The sequence below is a fragment of the Oncorhynchus masou genome, chromosome 20 (genome assembly GCF_036934945.1).
Source record: "Oncorhynchus masou masou isolate Uvic2021 chromosome 20, UVic_Omas_1.1, whole genome shotgun sequence".
In the NCBI taxonomy this organism is placed as follows: Eukaryota; Metazoa; Chordata; class Actinopteri; order Salmoniformes; family Salmonidae; genus Oncorhynchus; species Oncorhynchus masou.
In genome coordinates this window covers 27,642,581-27,654,817 of record NC_088231.1, presented here as the reverse complement: position 1 = coordinate 27,654,817, position 12,237 = coordinate 27,642,581, and the positions used below count along the sequence as shown (strand labels likewise).

Sequence of the window (12,237 nt, the reverse complement as noted above, 5' to 3'; positions counted from 1 at the left end):
TCTCTCACTGACTAATATGACCTATGGTATCAATAATATGACCTCTCTCTGACTGGTATCAATAATATGACCTCTCTCACTGACTGGTATCAATAATATGACCTCTCTCACTGACTGGTATCAATAATATGACCTCTCTCACTGACTGGTATCAATAATATGACCTCTCTCACTGACTGGTATCAATAATATGACCTCTCTCACTGACTGGTATCAATAATATGACCTCTCTCACTGACTGGTATCAATAATATGACCTCTCTCACTGACTGGTATCAATAATATGACCTCTCTCACTGACTGGTATCTGACTGACTGGTATCAATAATATGACCTCTCTCACTGACTGGTATCAATAATATGACCTCTCTCACTGGTATCAATAATATGACCTCTCTCACTGACTGGTATCAATAATATGACCTCTCTCACTGACTGGTATCAATGACTGGTATCAATAATATGACCTCTCTCACTGACTGGTATCAATAATATGACCTCTCTCACTGACTGGTATCAATAATATGACCTCTCTCTCACTGACTCAATAATATGACTGACTGGTATCAATAATATGACCTCTCTCACTGACTGGTATCAATAATATGACTGACTGGTATCAATAATATGACCTCTCTCTCAATAATATGACTGACTGGTATCAATAATATGACCTCTCTCTCACTGACTGGTATCAATAATATGACCTCTCTCACTGACTGGTATCAATAATATGACCTCTCTCTGGTATCAATAATATGACTGACTGGTATCAATAATATGACCTCTCACTGACTGGTATCAATAATATGACTGACTGGTATCAATAATATGACCTCTCTCTGGTATCAATAATATGACTGACTGGTATCAATAATATGACCTCTCTCACTGACTGGTATCAATAATATGACCTCTCTCTCACTGACTGGTATCAATAATATGACCTCTCTCACTGACTGGTATCAATAATATGACCTCTCTCTCTCTGACTGGTATCAATAATATGACCTCTGACTGACTGGTATCAATAATATGACCTCTCTCACTGACTGGTATCAATAATATGACCTCTCTCTCTCTGACTGGTATCAATAATATGACCTCTCTCACTGACTGGTATCAATAATATGACTCTCTCTCACTGACTGGTATCAATAATATGACCTCTCTCACTGACTGGTATCAATAATATGACCTCTCTCACTGACTGGTATCAATAATATGACCTCTCTCACTGACTGGTATCAATAATATGACCTCTCTCACTGACTGGTATCAATAATATGACCTCTCTCAATAATATGACTGACTGGTATCAATAATATGACCTCTCTCTCACTGACTGGTATCAATAATATGACCTCTCTCACTGACTGGTATCAATAATATGACCTCTCTCTGGTATCTGACTGGTATCAATAATATGACCTCTCTCACTGACTGGTATCAATAATATGACCTACTGACTGGTATCAATAATATGACCTCTCTCTCACTGACTGGTATCAATAATATGACCTCTGGTATCAATAATATGACCTCTCTCTCTGACTGGTATCAATAATATGACCTCTCTCTCTCACTGACTGACTGACCTCTCTGACTGGTATCAATAATATGACCTCTCTCACTGACTGGTATGACTGTATCAATAATATGACCTCTCTCACTGACTGGTATCAATAATATGACCTCTCTCACTGACTGGTATCAATAATATGACCTCTCTCTCACTGACTGGTATCAATAATATGACCTCTCAATGACTGGTATCAATAATATGACAGTTGATGGTGAATGACTGCTAGTGTTTGTCTGTGGGTGTGTGAGATCATCTGATGTTGGCTTGTGTGTGTGCACTTTAGGTCATCTAAGCCTAAAGTGTGTGTGTGCGAGAGTGAGGGCAGGGCACAAGGCAGGGCGTTGTATCTTTAGCAACTAGACTCAGTCTGAACAAAAGCTCTGTTGTTGCAGTATCATGTGACGCTGTGTGTGTTCCACCCTCATCATGTGATCTGGGGGCAGGGCTCACACTCTCAAAGTGCTGAGTCTCTCTGAGGCTCACTCTCTTTCCACCGCATGAAGAAGACAGATGAGAGGAGAGAGGGATGGAAAGAGAGGAGGATAGAGGGATGGGAAGAGAGAGAGATGGAAGGAAGAGAGGTTACAGAGAAATGGACGCAAGGAGAATGGTTCTGCAGTGCAGCAAGGCCACATTCTCTCTCAATTTCTCTCTCTCTCTCTCTCCTCTTTGTATCACTACTGGTTTATTTAGCTTGTTGAAAGACAGTCAAACAAAGCTCCTACCTTTTCCTAGATGTCATGGATGAATCAACAGCAGGAGTAAGTCAGAATGTTGTGGGATTCCTCGGGATGTTGTGGGATTCCTCGGAATGTTCTCTCACTACTGGTTTATGTTGGATACTTGTGTGGAATGTTGGATACTTGTGTGGAATGTTGGATACTTGTGTGGAATGTTGGATACTTGTGTGGAATGTTGGATACTTGTGTGGAATGTTGGATACTTGTGTGGAATGTTGGATACTTGTGTGGAATGTTGGATACTTGTGTGGAATGTTGGATACTTGTGTGGAGTGTTGGATACTTGTGTGGAGTGTTGGATACTTGTGTGGAGTGTTGGATACTTGTGTGGAGTGTTGGATACTTGTGTGGAGTGTTGGATACTCTTGTGTGGAGTGTTGGATACTCTTGTGTGGAGTGTTGGATACTTGTGTGGAGTGTTGGATACTTGTGTGGAGTGTTGGATACTTGTGTGGAGTGTTGCATACTTGTGTGGAGTGTTGCATACTTGTGTGGAGTGTTGCATACTTGTGTGGAGTGTTGGATACTTGTGTGGAGTGTTGGATGCTTGTGTGGAATGTTGGATGCTTGTGTGGAATGTTGGATGCTTGTGTGGAATGTTGGATACTTGTGTGGAATGTTGGAATCCTTCCCATATTGGATCCAGTCTGGTGATGAATGTGCAGGGTTCAGATAGAGTCACAGAGGCTCATGACCTGCTCCACATGCTCAATCTAAACCTGCTCTCTCTGTTCCATGGGGTTCCTTGGTAAGTAGCCTGTCTGAGGAACGTTTGCAGTGGTTGTGTGGCTCCTCTGTATCTTGTATGGTGAAGATGATGGCTTTCGATAGACTTTGGAATGACAGGACTTTGGAGTGAGTGATAACCTACATTCTCCTCATGTAATGTATATTGATAGGCGTTCGCTCGTGTTTTTATGCCATTAGTCCAAACTAATCACGCTAGCTTTGGAAACTAAGAACTACAGTTTGGTGGGTTGTTTTTATGCCAGTAGTCCAAACTAATCACGCTAGCTTTGGAAACTAAGAACTACAGTTTGGTGGGTTGTTTTTATGCCATTAGTCCAAACTAATCACGCTAGCTTTGGAAACTAAGAACTACAGTTTGGTGGGTTGTTTTTATGCCATTAGTCCAAACTAATCACGCTAGCTTTGGAAACTAAGAACGACAGTTTGGTGGGTTGTTTTTATGCCTCTCTTTTGTTGACTTTTAGGGTTTGGAACTGTTGTGTACCTCTGTGGTGACATGGCGTCTCTCTTGACCAGCCTGTAATTCTGGTTTCAATGTTGAAGGTCTTGTTTGAGACTTGTTTAGTCTGCTGTGTGTGTGTGTGTGTATGTGTGTGTGTAAGGCCGTCATACCTGTGTTTATCCCACATTAACGAGCTACAAAGAACATGCTACTCCGTTCCAGTATTGCTTTGAACAAAGGAACATCGGGTGCAGCAGCTGTCAGGGAATGTTGGTGTTTGTGGACTTTGATATCATGTTTATGAAACAACTACAGCTGGCGCCACTGCATTTCCTATGTTTCTGGGAGAGAGGGAGGGCAGTGGGAGAGAGGGAGGGCAGTGGGAGAGAGGGAGGGCAGTGGGAGAGAGGGAGGCCAGTGGGAGAGAGGGAGGCCAGTGGGGGAGAGGGAGGCCAGTGAGTGGGGGAGAGGGAGGCCAGTGAGTGGGGGAGAGGGAGGGCAGTGAGTGGGGGAGAGGGAGGGGAGTGGGAGAGAGGGAGGGAGAGGGAGGGGAGTGGGAGGCAATGAGAGGGAGAGTGGGAGGCAATGGGAGAGGGGGAGGGCAGTGGGAGAGAGAGAGGGAGGAGAGGGGGTTGGGAGTGTGAGGCAATCGGAGAGAGAGAGGGAGGGGAGTGGGAGTGGGAGGCAATGGGAGAGAGAGAGGGAGGGGAGTGGGAGGCAATGGGAGGGAGAGAGAGAGGGAGGGAGGGGAGTGGGAGAGATCATCCTTCAGCTGGTTTGTGATTTGCTGATGTCATCCTTTCCTTGACTGTTATCTTCGTGTCAACGTTTTCCACCAGCCTTGGGCCAGAGTGGAAAGAAACTTGCGGATGTTGCAGCCCTCAAGGATGCAGACCTGTGTACTTTAACAATCACACACTATGTTGCTTGGCTGATGGGGCTGCACATTCCAAGGTCTTGACGTTTCACTGCGTGACCAGGTCCACTGCACTGCCCACATGCACAGTTGTGGTCACTCACTCACTCAGCCAGTCACTCACTCACTCGGCCAGTCACTCACTCACTCGGCCAGTCACTCACTCACTCGGCCAGTCACTCACTCACTCGGCCAGTCACTCACTCACTCGGCCAGTCACTCACTCACTCGGCCAGTCACTCACTCACTCGGCCAGTCACTCACTCACTCGGCCAGTCACTCACTCACTCGGCCAGTCACTCACTCACTCGGCCAGTCACTCACTCACTCGCCAGTCACTCACTCACTCGGCCAGTCACTCACTCACTCGGCCAGTCACTCACTCACTCGGCCAGTCACTCACTCACTCGGCCAGTCACTCACTCACTCGCCAGTCACTCACTCACTCGGCCAGTCACTCACTCACTCGGCCAGTCACTCACTCACTCGGCCAGTCACTCACTCACTCGGCCAGTCACTCACTCACTCGGCCAGTCACTCACTCACTCGGCCAGTCACTCACTCACTCGGCCAGTCACTCACTCACTCGGCCAGTCACTCACTCAATCGGCCAGTCACTCACTCAATCGGCCAGTCACTCACTCAATCGGCCAGTCACTCACTCAATCGGCCAGTCACTCACTCAATCGGCCAGTCACTCAGTCACTCGGCCAGTCACTCAGTCACTCGGCCAGTCACTCAGTCACTCGGCCAGTCACTCACTCACTCGGCCAGTCACTCACTCAGCCAGTCACTCAGCCAATCACTCACTCACTCGGTACAGTCACTCAGCTCACTCTACATCACACAGTCACTCACTCACAGTAGGGAACACAGCCTGTCCTCTACATTACAGTAGGGAACACCAGTCCTCTACATTACTGTAGGGAACACCAGCCTGTCCTCTACATTACTGTAGGGAACACCAGCCTGTCCTCTACATTACAGTAGGGAACAACAGCCTGTCCTCTACATTACAGTAGGGAACACCAGCCCTGTCCTCTACATTACAGTAGGGAACAACAGCCTGTCCTCTACATTACAGTAGGGAACAACAGCCTGTCCTCTACATTACAGTAGGGAACAACAGCCTGTCCTCTATATTACTGTAGGGAACAACAGCCTGTCCTCTATATTACAGTAGGGAACACCAGCCTGTCCTCTACATTACAGTAGGGAACAACAGCCTGTCCTCTACATTACAGTAGGGAACAACAGCCTGTCCTCTATATTACTGTAGGGAACAACAGCCTGTCCTCTATATTACTGTAGGGAACAACAGCCCTGTCCTCTACATTACAGTAGGGAACACCAGCCTGTCCTCTACATTACTGTAGGGAACACCAGCCTGTCCTCTACATTACAGTAGGGAACACCAGCCCTGTCCTCTACATTACAGTAGGGAACAACAGCCTGTCCTCTACATTACAGTAGGGAACACCAGCCCTGTCCTCTACATTACAGTAGGGAACACCAGCCTGTCCCCTACATTACAGTAGGGAACAACAGCCTGTCCTCTATATTACTGTAGGGAACAACAGCCTGTCCTCTACATTACAGTAGGGAACACCAGCCCTGTCCTCTACATTACAGTAGGGAACACCAGCCTGTCCTCTACATTACAGTAGGGAACACCAGCCCTGTCCTCTATATTACAGTAGGGAACACCAGCCTGTCCTATACATTACTGTAGGGAACACCAGCCTGTCCTCTACATTACAGTAGGGAACAACAGCCTGTCCTCTACATTACAGTAGGGAACACCAGCCCTGTCCTCTACATTACAGTAGGGAACACCAGCCTGTCCTCTACATTACAGTAGGGAACACCAGCCCTGTCCTCTACATTACAGTAGGGAACACCAGCCTGTCCTCTACATTACAGTAGGGAACAACAGCCTGTCCTCTACATTACTGTAGGGAACACCAGCCCTGTTCTCTACATTACAGTAGGGAACACCAGCCTGTCCTCTACATTACTGTAGGGAACACCAGCCTGTCCTCTACATTACAGTAGGGAATAGATAGTTACTAGATTAAACCGAAAGACCACGATTAAGTGACAATTAGGCTAAAAGAGAGAGAAAGTTAATTATAGGATAGAGAGACATTGTTAGTTGAGGGTCAGTTGGATTAATTGGCCATGGTGTCACAGAAATGGGAGGAGAGACTCTTTGAATATGGTGTGTGTTGAGTTCTGTCCTAGATAGCACTGAGCTGGGACTTAGGTATTGACCTGTCCTGTATGAGAGGAGGGAACAGTCATTATGTTTTGGTATTGACCTGTCCTGTATGAGAGGGGGGAACAGTCATTATGTTTTGGTATTGACCTGTCCTGTATGAGAGGGGGGAACAGTCATTATGTTTTGGTATTGACCTGTCCTGTGTCAATGGGAGGAGGGAACAGTCATTATGTTTTGGTATTGACCTGTCCTGTATCAGAGGAGGGAACAGTCATTATGTTTTGGAGACCTGTCCTGTATCAGGGAGGGAACAGTCATTATGTTTTGGTATTGACCTGTCCTGTATCAGAGGAGGGAACAGTCATTATGTTTTGGTATTGACCTGTCCTGTATCAGAGGAGGGAACAGTCATTATGTTTTGGTATTGACCTGTCCTGTATCAGAGGGAACAGTCATTATGTTTTGGTATTGACCTGTCCTGTATCAGAGGAGGGAACAGTCATTATGTTTTGGTATTGACCTGTCCTGTGTCAATGGGAGGAGGGAACAGTCATTATGTTTTGTCAATGATCTACTCTCTAGAATTCTGCCTCCTGTCAGCTGTGCAGCTGTGTGGGGAGAGAAAGTCATTATGTTTTGTGACCTGTCCTGTATCAGAGGGGAACAGTCATTATGTTTTGGTAGACCTGTCCTGTATCAGGGAGGGAACAGTCATTATGTTTTGGTATTGACCTGTCCTGTAGGGAGGGAACAGTCATTATGTTTTGGTATTGACCTGTCCTGTATCAGAGGAGGGAACAGTCATTATGTTTTGGTATTGACCTGTCCTGTGTCAATGGGAGGAGGGAACAGTCATTATGTTTTGGTATTGACCTGTCCTGTGTCAATGGGAGGAGGGAACAGTCATTATGTTTTGGTATTGACCTGTCCTGTATCAGAGGGAACAGTCATTATGTTTTGGTATTGACCTGTCCTGTATCAGAGGGAACAGTCATTATGTTTTGGTATTGCCTGTCCTGTATCAATGGAGGAGGGGCAGTCATTATGTTTTGGTATTGACCTGTCCTGTGTCAATGGAGGTAGGGAACAGTCATTATGTTTTGGTACTCTCTAGAATTCTGCCTCTTCAGCTGTGCTGCTGTGTGGCCTGGTGGTTGGAGTGTAGGGGCGGCAGGTTGGAGTGTAGGGGCGGCAGGGTAGCCTGTGGTTAGAGTGTAGAGGCGGTAGGGTAGCCTGGTGGTTGGAGTGTAGGGGCGGCAGGGTAGCCTAGTGGTTGGAAGTTCGAATAGCTGACAAGGTAGGGTAAGCCTGGTCATTGGAGTGCCCTGAACGGCAGGGTAACCTGGCTTGTTCCCAGGCCTGTCATTGAAAATAAGAATTTGTTTTGGACTTACTTGCCTGGTTAAATAATTAAAGAAAATGTGTAGTGTGGGTAGGAGGGCAAGGTAATGTGTGGGTAGGAGGGCAAGTGTAATGTGTTGGAGTAGGAGGGCAAGGTAGCCTGTGTTGGGTAGGAGGGACAAGGTACATTCTGTCATTCTGCCCTGAACAAGGCAGTTAACCCACTGTTCCCAGGCCGTCATTGAAAATAAGAATTTGTTCTTAACTTACTTGCCTAGTTAAATAAAGGTAAAATAATTAAAGAAAATGTGTAGTGTGGGTAGGAGGGCAAGTGAAATGTGTGGGTAGGAGGGCAAGTGAAATGTGTGGGTAGGAGGGCAAGTGAAATGTGTGGGTAGGAGGGCAAGTGAAATGTGTGGGTAGGAGGGCAAGTGAAATGTGTGGGTAGGAGGGCAAGTGACATGTGTGGGTAGGAGGGCAAGTGAAATGTGTGGGGGTAGGAGGGCAAGTGAAATGTGTAGTGGGGTTGGAGGGCAAGTGACATGTAGTGTGTAGGAGGGCAAGTGAAATATGTAGTGTGGTGTGGGAGGGGGCAAGTGAAATGTGTGGGTAGGAGGGCAAGTGACATGTGTGGGTACGAGGGCAAGTGACATGTGTGGGTACGAGGGCAAGTGACATGTGTGGGTAGGAGGGCAAGTGACATGTGTGGGTAGGAGGGCAAGTGACATGTGTGGGTAGGAGGGCAAGTGACATGTGTGGGTAGGAGGGCAAGTGACATGTGTGGGTACGAGGGCAAGTGACATGTGTGGGTCCAGTCCGTATTTCCTCTCAAAGTCCAATCATTCTTCCTTTGAGCAGGAAATGAGGGCCATGTGCCCTTAGCAACCATTGGCCCTTAGCGATATGAAGAAGTGAGAGGGAACAGGCCGTTATAGGTTTGAAACCTGGTACTGGCTCAGAGGGGAAGAGAGCAGCAGCTGGATGTTTCTCTAGACCACAGGGCTGTCTTACCATTGTGTAGGCCTGTCCGGGCTCTCTTACCATTGTGTAGGCCTGTCCGGCTCTCTTACCATTGTGTAGGCCTGTCCGGGGCTCTCTTACCATTGTGTAGGCCTGTCCGGGCTCTCTTACCATTGTGTAGGCCTGTCCAGGCTCTCTTACCATTGTGTAGGCCTGTCCGGGCTCTCTTACCATTGTGTAGGCCTGTCCGGGCTCTCTTACCATTGTGTAGGCCTGTCCAGGCTCTCTTACCATCGCGTAGCCCTGTCCGGGCTCTCTTACCATCGCGTAGCCCTGTCCGGGCTCTCTTACCATTGCGTAGCCCTGTCCGGGCTCTCTTACCATCGCGTAGCCCTGTCCGGGCTCTCTTACCATTGTTTAGCCCTGTCCGGGCTCTCTTACCATCGCGTAGCCCTGTCCAGGCTGTCTTAAATATTTGTAGGCCTGTCCGGGCTCTCTTCCTCGCGGTCTGGGCTGTCTTACCATCGCGTAGCCCTGTCCGGGCTCTCTTACCATCGTGTAGCCCTGTCCAGGCTGGGGCCAGGAGGCAGCAGTGAGCCTGTCCGGGCTGGACCATCGTCCCTGTCCGGGCATGCTTACCATGACCCTGTGGTGCTCGTCTTACATTGTGGAGGGGCTGTCCGGGGAGTCTTACCATCGTGGAGCCCTGTCCAGGCTGGTTAGAATTGTTGGACTGTCCGGGCAAACACCTTTTACTGAACTAACCCTGTCCGGGCTGTCTTACCATGCTGCGTAACCACTTTAATGAGGAAGAATGGACCCTGTCCGACTGGAGGTGGTTGTCCCACCTAGCTATCTGAAGATGGCTTCACCATCGTATGACTGAGAGGTGGTTGTCTTAGCTATCTGAAGCCCTTCCGGGCTGAATTACCATTGTTTAGCCCTGTCCGGGCTCTTAACGACTGGCTTCATAAAGTTTAAATGACTTTTCTGGTTGTCTCTTCCTCAGTGGTCTGAAGATGAATTCACTATGACCTGTGGTTGTCCTGCACCAGAGCCACCTGAAGATGAATTCACTAACTATGACTGAGAGGTGGTTGTCCAGGAGGCAGCTATCTGAAGGGGCTGAATTCACTGGATGACTGAGATGTGGTTGTCCCACCTAGCTATCTGGAGATGAATTCACTAACTATGACAGAGATGTGAGTTGTCCCACCTCAGCTATCTGAAGATGAATTCACTATGACAGAGATGTGGTTGTCCACCTTTTATCTGAAGATGAATTCACTATGACTGAGAGGTGGTTGTCCCCTACTTTAATGAGGAAAAATTTCACTAACTATGACTGAGATGTGGTTGTCCCACCTCGCTATCTGAAGATGAATTCACTATGACAGAGATGTGGTTGTCCCACCTCGCTATCTGAAGATGAATTCACTATGACTGAGATGTGGTTGTCCCACCTAGCTATCTGAAGATGAATTCACTAACTATGACTGAGAGGTGGTTGTCCCACCTCGCTATCTGAAGATGAATTCACTATGACTGAGATGTGGTTGTCCCACCTAGCTATCTGAAGATGAATTCACTATGACTGAGAGGTGGTTGTCCCACCTAGCTATCTGAAGATGAATTCACTAACTATGACTGAGATGTGGTTGTCCCACCTAGCTATCTGAAGATGAATTCACTATGACTGAGAGGTGGTTGTCCCACCTAGCTATCTGAAGATGAATTCACTATGACTGAGAGGTGGTTGTCCCACCTAGCTATCTGAAGATGAATTCACTAACTATGACTGAGAGGTGGTTGTCCCACCTAGCTATCTGAAGATGAATTCACTAACTATGACTGAGAGGTGGTTGTCCCACCTAGCTATCTGAAGATGAATTCACTAACTATGACTGAGAGGTGGTTGTCCCACCTAGCTATCTGAAGATGAATTCACTAACTATGACTGAGATGTGGTTGTCCCACCTAGCTATCTGAAGATGAATTCACTAAAGATGAATTCTATGACTGAGATGTGGTTGTCCCACCTAGCTATCTGAAGATGAATTCACTATGACTGAGAGGTGGTTGTCCCACCTCGCTATCTGAAGATGAATTCACTATGACTGAGAGGTGGTTGTCCCACCTAGCTATCTGAAGATGAATTCACTAACTATGACTGAGAGGTGGTTGTCCCACCTAGCTATCTGAAGATGAATTCACTATGGCTGAGATGTGGTTGTCCCACCTAGCTATCTGAAGATGAATTCACTAACTATGGCTGAGATGTGGTTGTCCCACCCAGCTATCTGAAGATGAATTCACTAACTATGACTGAGATGTGGTTGTCCCACCTAGCTATCTGAAGATGAATTCACTATGACTGAGAGGTGGTTGTCCCACCTAGCTATCTGAAGATGAATTCACTAACTATGACTGAGAGGTGGTTGTCCCACCTAGCTATCTGAAGATGAATTCACTAACTATGACTGAGATGTGGTTGTCCCACCTAGCTATCTGAAGATGAATTCACTAACTATGACTGAGAGGTGGTTGTCCCACCTAGCTATCTGAAGATGAATTCACTAACTATGACTGAGAGGTGGTTGTCCCACCTAGCTATCTGAAGATGAATTCACTAACTATGACTGAGATGTGGTTGTCCCACCTAGCTATCTGAAGATGAATTCACTATGACTGAGAGGTGGTTGTCCCACCTAGCTATCTGAAGATGAATTCACTATGACTGAGATGTGGTTGTCCCACCTAGCTATCTGAAGATGAATTCACTATGACTGAGAGGTGGTTGTCCCACCTAGCTATCTGAAGATGAATTCACTAACTATGACTGAGAGGTGGTTGTCCCACCTAGCTATCTGAAGATGAATTCACTATGACTGAGAGGTGGTTGTCCCACCTAGCTATCTGAAGATGAATTCACTATGACTGAGAGGTGGTTGTCCCACCTAGCTATCTGAAGATGAATTCACTAACTATGACTGAGAGGTGGTTGTCCCACCTAGCTATCTGAAGATGAATTCACTAACTATGACTGAGATAAGTGGTTGTCCCACCTAGCTATCTGAAATGAATAATGTTGACTATGAGCAGTGAAATCACCTAGGACCTACTGAGAGGTGGTTGTCCCACCTAGCTATCTGAAGATGAATTCACAACTCTAGGTGCTGCTCTGGATAAGATCACTGGCTGCTAAATGACTCAAATGTAATGTTGAATTATGAGCAGTGAAATCACCTAGGACCTAGACTGGCTTCCACGTCTCCTTTCCTT

At 46.9% G+C, this 12,237-nt stretch overlaps 1 pseudogene; it reads left to right on the top strand.

The window, feature by feature from the left end:
- The first annotated feature begins 3,050 nt into the window (after positions 1 to 3,050).
- Positions 3,051 to 12,237, top strand: part of LOC135506610 (ETS-related transcription factor Elf-2-like) — a 276,324-nt pseudogene continuing 267,137 nt past the window's right edge.